A 6717-nucleotide genomic window follows, 5' to 3' on the forward strand; every position below is an offset into this window, starting at 1 on the left:
GGTTCGAAAGCATCCATCTAGACACATTGTATTAAAACCTAGGGTTCCGTTGTGTGGTTAATAAACTAGATAACTCAATTAACTTCCAATTTATCTTTGAATCTAGGTTGAGCATGCAATTAAGGCTTGATAGACTATATTCCTTAGATTACATGGAAACAACCCTTGCTACTTGTCAATTTAAGCTTGACAAACAAACATAATGTGAAAGCCCTAATCTATAGCTAAAACTTATATTCATAGAAGAAGGGTCAATACATTCATAAAACATACATTTAAATAAAATAAGATTCAAAGAGAGTAAATCGTAATGCATTTAGTTCATCAAGATAAAATCTAAAGAAATTACATTAGGTTCCTTATTGTAAAAAACTAGAAAACTCACTTACTTCCACAATCCATAGATAGTAGAAGAGCTTAGGGAGCATCCAACCTTCAATTACAACCCAAAATTAAAGCCTAAACTAAGAGAAAGGAAGAAGAATGGAAGAAGAAGATGTAGAATTGGCTGCCTCCATTGAAATCCTGTCTAAAAACCCTAAAATATAAAGCCTCTGCTTTTTTTTTTTTAATTATTAACCGACATTGAAGCCCGAATCTGTCCATTTTTTAAAAAAATTCCGTTGCTGAATCCATTTTCTTAGTCAAAAATTATAACATGACATATCATCATTAAACGTTGTGGCTATGACATATTATTCATGTATGAATTGTAAATCTATTACATTTAATCCATAAATTCTGCTATAAAATTATAATTTAAAGGCTGTACAATAATTCAGGCCTTGAAAACACAAATTACAAGTAATACAAACATTATGATTTTACAAACATTATGAGATTACTGTCTCTCTCCACTTGGTAAGTATGGATCCCTTCATTATTCTTCTTGAACCAACCCCCTAGCTTCAGCAGTGTCTGGTTATAGACATCTTTGTCTGACCATTGTTGTTCAAAGGATCACAAACAAAAAAGGTTTAAGACAAAGGATTGAAAGTGAAAATGTGATAAGAATTCATATTCAACTAACCGTGTTTATTGGGAATGTGCATAAATGGTACATTCAAGGCAAAATTCTTGTAATGAATGTGTTGGATCTAAAGTTCCCCAAGAAAAAGCATAAAGAGGTTGCGTTACCAAATATTTACTCCTTTGTTGCATCTGCAAAACAATAAAACTCAATAGTTGAATAAATGAGAGAATCTTCTTTTTCAAGATCTTGAAGAAGAGAAGCTTGGTTACCTAGATATGAGATACGAAGACGATGGAAAATTTTCGGCAGCATAACGATGCTACCACAACAAAACCAAAAATTTACCTTGAACCTGTTCAAAGAAACACACTCCCAAAAATATTTCACAACCACTTGTTCTCAATAGAACTATCAGAATTCCCAAAAAATGAATATTAAAGAACACATACATCAATAAGAAAATTTATCTCACAATATACTTCAAACCTCATAAGTTGCCACAAAGACTACCATAGTGCATGAATAACACACAAACTACCATAGTGCGACCTACAAACTCGAGCACCTTGAATCAAATCTAAACTACAAATAAATAGTACCCATGAGTCATAAACGGGTGTTACATTCTAATCCAATATGGTCCAAAGAGAAATAAGCACACTATAACTTCTCAAATAGGAATTTTCATATCATTAGAGTCACTTGAAAACACTTAGAAACTGTGCTTAAAATTGCAAGCATTCAAAAATGCACTTACCAGGAACAATTTTCACCTGAATCCCTTACTGTTGCAAGAAATCCATCTCCTCCCCACCCCTTCCAAACATCTAAAAAATACACAAACAAAAAAGGTTTAAGACAAAAGATTGAAAGTGAAAACTGTTATTAGAATTCATATTCAACTAACCGTGTTAAACAATTACAACGTTGTATATATAAAAGTCAAACAATTACAACGTTGTACTTATCTGTAAATGATGCACACGTAGAGCCTAACTTAGCTAATCGCCTAGCTCCCCCTAGATGTGAGACTCCATCACTCGAACTTAGGTTCCCCTAAGTATGTGAATACTAGTGATGCAAAACTCGGGCTCTCCCTAAGTGTGTGATACTCCCTCTCACTCAAATATATCTTTCCTCCTTCTTGTGAACTTCCTTCACATGAGAACTTAGGCTCCCCTAAGTCTTGAGAAGAATAACACCTTAGGATCCTCCTAAGATTGAGAATCCTTTCTTGATCAACTTTGTCTTAGGCTCCCCCTAAGACCAATTAAAGATTCACAAGGTTGATTCGTTTGCAGCATGGACAGCTTGAAGAAAACGCCACCACAAGTTAAGAGTAATTATTTCTTCTTCGAATACAGAACACCACAGAAAGTAATATGTAAAAACTCTATGAACGATCTCACAATAACACATGTGATAACCCTAGAAAAAAGATTTATTGGGCTTAAATAGCACAGTGGAAAGATGGAAAACATCCTCACTCAAAATCGGCAAATCACCAAAAAGGAAAACATCCTAGAGAAAATATTCTGCAGAACAATTTAAATAAGAAAAGAAATATTCTGCAGAGTTAGCATCTTTAGTCACAACCTAAGATTCCAACAGAGACATAATCAGAGACAACCCATAAACTTTCCAAGGAGCAAATGTCAGGAGTCTCAAACAAATATAGATAGTCAATAACACAGATCTAACAAAATTTAATGGAAAGTAGCAATTGTTACCTATCCTCAAGCATAATATTGTTGACTGGAAGATCTAGAACTTCAAAATTTGTTTTTTTCCCTCCTTACATATGACTTTTTATCATGTGTAATGATGTTATGCTTGTAGTACTGGGAAGATAGGCTGCTTAGAGCAAAGGCATTGGGATTAAACACAATCCAAACTTACATCCCCTGGAATCTGCATGACCCAAAACCTAGAAATTTCACATTTAGTGGGATTGCAGACATAGTATCGTTTATCCAACTCTATCAGAAGCTAGATTTTCTAGTCATGCTCCGGGCATGGCCTTATATAAGTTCAAATCTACATATGAGAATGATGGTTACAAAGTTCTAACCTTCGATGCCTCCAAAAGCCAAAGTCACAAAGTATAAACACCAAAAAGTATAAGCCAAAGTCACAAATTAAAGTCACAAAGATGGAGTTTTTTATCCACATTATACAGCCTTCAATTTTTCCCAAAAGTTGAAGATAAAGCAGAAAGCAAATACAATCACTTTATGAACCCAAGAAAGTATAAGCTTATCCCTCTAAGAGAATATTAATAGTAATCAAATTTATTTGGACAAATGCATAAACATAATTAACAAAAAAAAAACATATAAACACCTAAACTTATAAAAAGAAATAAGCTTGGTTAGTTAAGGTACTATCATCTTAGTTTCGGTCAAATTCTCATAAATATTGAGAACTTCGACTTTTAACCCAATTTTCTCTTTCACCATGTGTATTTTTTTTTCCTTTGAAACTTGGTTAAGTTTTAATTAGTAAACAACAAAACAGGCAGTAATCCAACACTGTGTAAAATAATTTTTAAAAAAAGCTTAATTCCTCACTTGTTCTTTAATCTGCAAGTGCTTTTTCCTCTGAAACTCTTTTATTCGACGCCTGAATTGGTGCTTTTACAAGCTCTCCCTTCTCACCGTTCAACACTAAAGACTTAGATAATATTGACAAATATCATATTAGTACTAATTCCATTCACAAAGATCATGGTTAGATAAATTTACATTCATTCTAAGCTAGCATTTACATTCTATTGGGATAAAAAACAAGAATTACATCCTTACACAAATCGGCCAACAAAACTTTCCCATTGGGTCCAAATTACGTCGATCTCTCCTTGCGTATATGCATCTTTTGTTATGAAGTCCTTTTTGTGTTTGGTGCATCTTCTACACTTGTCAACCTTTTTAAAACATGTTCAATGCAATCTTCCTATCTTCCTTCCAAATCCTTAAGAATCAAAATTTAGTCTTACACATCAAACTTGAACCAACAAAATGAAAAACTTCACTCAAAGTCATTTCATTATTACTCAAATGAGTTAGCTCCCAAATTCTAATTCGATTAGTTTCCAAAAGAATCTTACTCTAAAATAGTTGTGTATCCACTCGCAAAAGCTAAGAAGAGACTATTTTGAAGAAAAAAAAAAAGAATCGCCTTGTCAAGAGAGAAGAAAAAAAGAAGATAAGAAAACAAGTAACCTATTTTCTATATGGTTTAATCACCACAATATTGCTCATTTCTCTTGTATATCCTGTTTAAGTGAAAAAAAGTGTAACAACAATTAGTAACCTATCTACTATCGAGATAATTTTGATCATAAACAGAATTGATCTTCATAGATTTAACTAGTTTATCTAGTCGTGGTTTAACGCTCAAAGCATAAGAATGTTATATTTTTCACAAAGGGACATGAGTAAACAACAAAGTACCTTCTTAAGTTGGTTTTAGTAACTCACTTCTTTCCCAACCCCAAAAGAATAGCAATTGTAAGCATAACAAAGTACCTTCTTGAACTGAGACATCTGCATCCCATGTGTTACAGCACACCGACTCTCTCATGATTGTGTTCCATGCTTAATTATGACATCCCGTTCTTCCTCAAGTATATTGAAAAGTGTTAAAACAATAATTATTTAAAGTGAAACTGACATTTTATCTTACTTTTATCTCTCAACAAAATTGTAAACATCCTATATATAAAAGACCCCCACATTCCACTCTTTTTAGTTATTAGTCATCAAAGATTAATGCAAACAATTACACTTAATCAAAACTACGATTATTATAACTTCAAGATAGTTATAGCACACAATCTAATCCTACAGTTCATAATAATATGATAAAAAGAAAATAAGCGGGTTCATTCTTCAACAGGCAATGCTCCCCAAGTCAGGTACTGCATAACTGTTTTACCTTATTTTTTAAAAAGCATAAAGCAAACCAGGAGAACTAGTTCAACTGAGAGTGATCAATGCAGGGCACTGATAAGGAATTTATGGATCATGGATCAAATAAACAATATATGTTAAGGTACCACACTAACTTAGTTATATTTAAGGTGAAAGTTCAAATTAAATTTGCACGATTATGATATGTGATAAAAAAAAAATACCTATTGTATTTTCCCAAAGCATACTTTACTTCAATTGATTTTTGGCCATCTACAAACAAATTTATAAGGCAATCCATGTTGAGGTGGCAAATCAACAATCTACAAAACTTGGATATACCTATTGCTCTTGACTAATAACAATGACTTTCAATTTATAAGGCAGAGACGACCGACGACTCACTGGCAGAGATGATCGACGACCGACGACCCACTGGCAGATTTGTACCCACAGCTACAGATCTGAACACTGACGTGACGGAGATCGATGGAGATTGACAAAAAACTTGATGGATGTAAATGCGATGGAGATTGATGGAGATCGACGGACGAACGGACGGTGAAGGAGAACGATGGACGGATGGACGGTGAAGGAGATCGATGGATGGATAGGCAGTGAAGGAGATCGACGGATGGTGAAGGAGATCGGTTAGGGTTTAGGTAAGAGAGAAATGGAGGCGGCGCGCGAGTGTGTACTGTTTAATTTTTTAATAAAATAAAAAAAATAAATAATTAGACCTTTAATGTCGGTTTAAAACTGACATTAAAGCCCATCTTCAATGTCGATTTAAAACCGACATTAAAGATCTGTTTTATTTTTATTTTTTTAAAATCGACATTATACATCCGATTTCACTTTTTCCAACCGACATTAAAGCCCGAAATTCTTCTAGTGAATGAAAGTTTGTTATTTTTAAAATTGATGTAGCATCGCAACACTCCAGCCCTCGTTGTAACGGTGCGACACTCTTTTCTTTTTCGTCAATATTTGTAGTGTTGCGGCTTTACTTGTTCATGCTGCCAACTAGAAATGGCATCACGCAAGACACTAACCAACATCGCGGTACCAGACCTCCTAAGGCATTTATGTCATTTTTCCCTCCCTTAAAGCCTTGAATGCTCGGTGTGACTCTCAATAGCTCCAAATTAACCCTGAATAGCCTGCAACGCTCTGATATTCATGATTTACTTGAAAATATACAATTAAATATAATTAAGAACATTAAACATAATAAACAAGTGAGATTAGAGGCATAAAACTAGCTCTTTTCGGGAGCTATAACTATGTTGTTTTACATGAGTAGTAGGAAAACATCTAATTCCCAGGAAAGGGTGGAGCTGCTCTAACCTTAGCATCAGCAGGAGTTAGAGAAGGACGCTTGATAGGGAATGAGACCATGGCTATTCTATTCTTTCTTTTTTCTTTAAATCTGATTAAAGTGGTTTTAGCTAGGATTGTGATGTGTAAGTGGATCGAGCACTTTAATCCAACAACGAAAATGATGAAGTCACGTTCTTTGATTTATTGAAAGAATTAAAAATACATAAAACATAAAGGGATTTAAGCACCATACCTTAGCCGATATGTATCTACGGTAAAAACTTCACTTGAAACGGTGTTCTTCTCCTTGAGATCTTCATTTTCCATGAGATCTTCTTTACTATGACTCTGGCTAGGATCCAGTTTGTGAGAACCTCTCTCGAATGATGTGAAGGGAATAAGGAAGGAGAATTTTAGAAAATCTTTCTCTAAGTTTAGAAGAATTTTATCCAGAGAATCTCTACAACGGTTGTAGAGATTATGTTGATCTATCTCCTATGAAGGCTCCCT

This window comes from Benincasa hispida, chromosome 9 (genome assembly GCF_027475165.1).
Source record: "Benincasa hispida cultivar pf3 chromosome 9, pf3_genome.v1.1, whole genome shotgun sequence".
Classification (NCBI taxonomy): domain Eukaryota; kingdom Viridiplantae; phylum Streptophyta; class Magnoliopsida; order Cucurbitales; family Cucurbitaceae; genus Benincasa; species Benincasa hispida.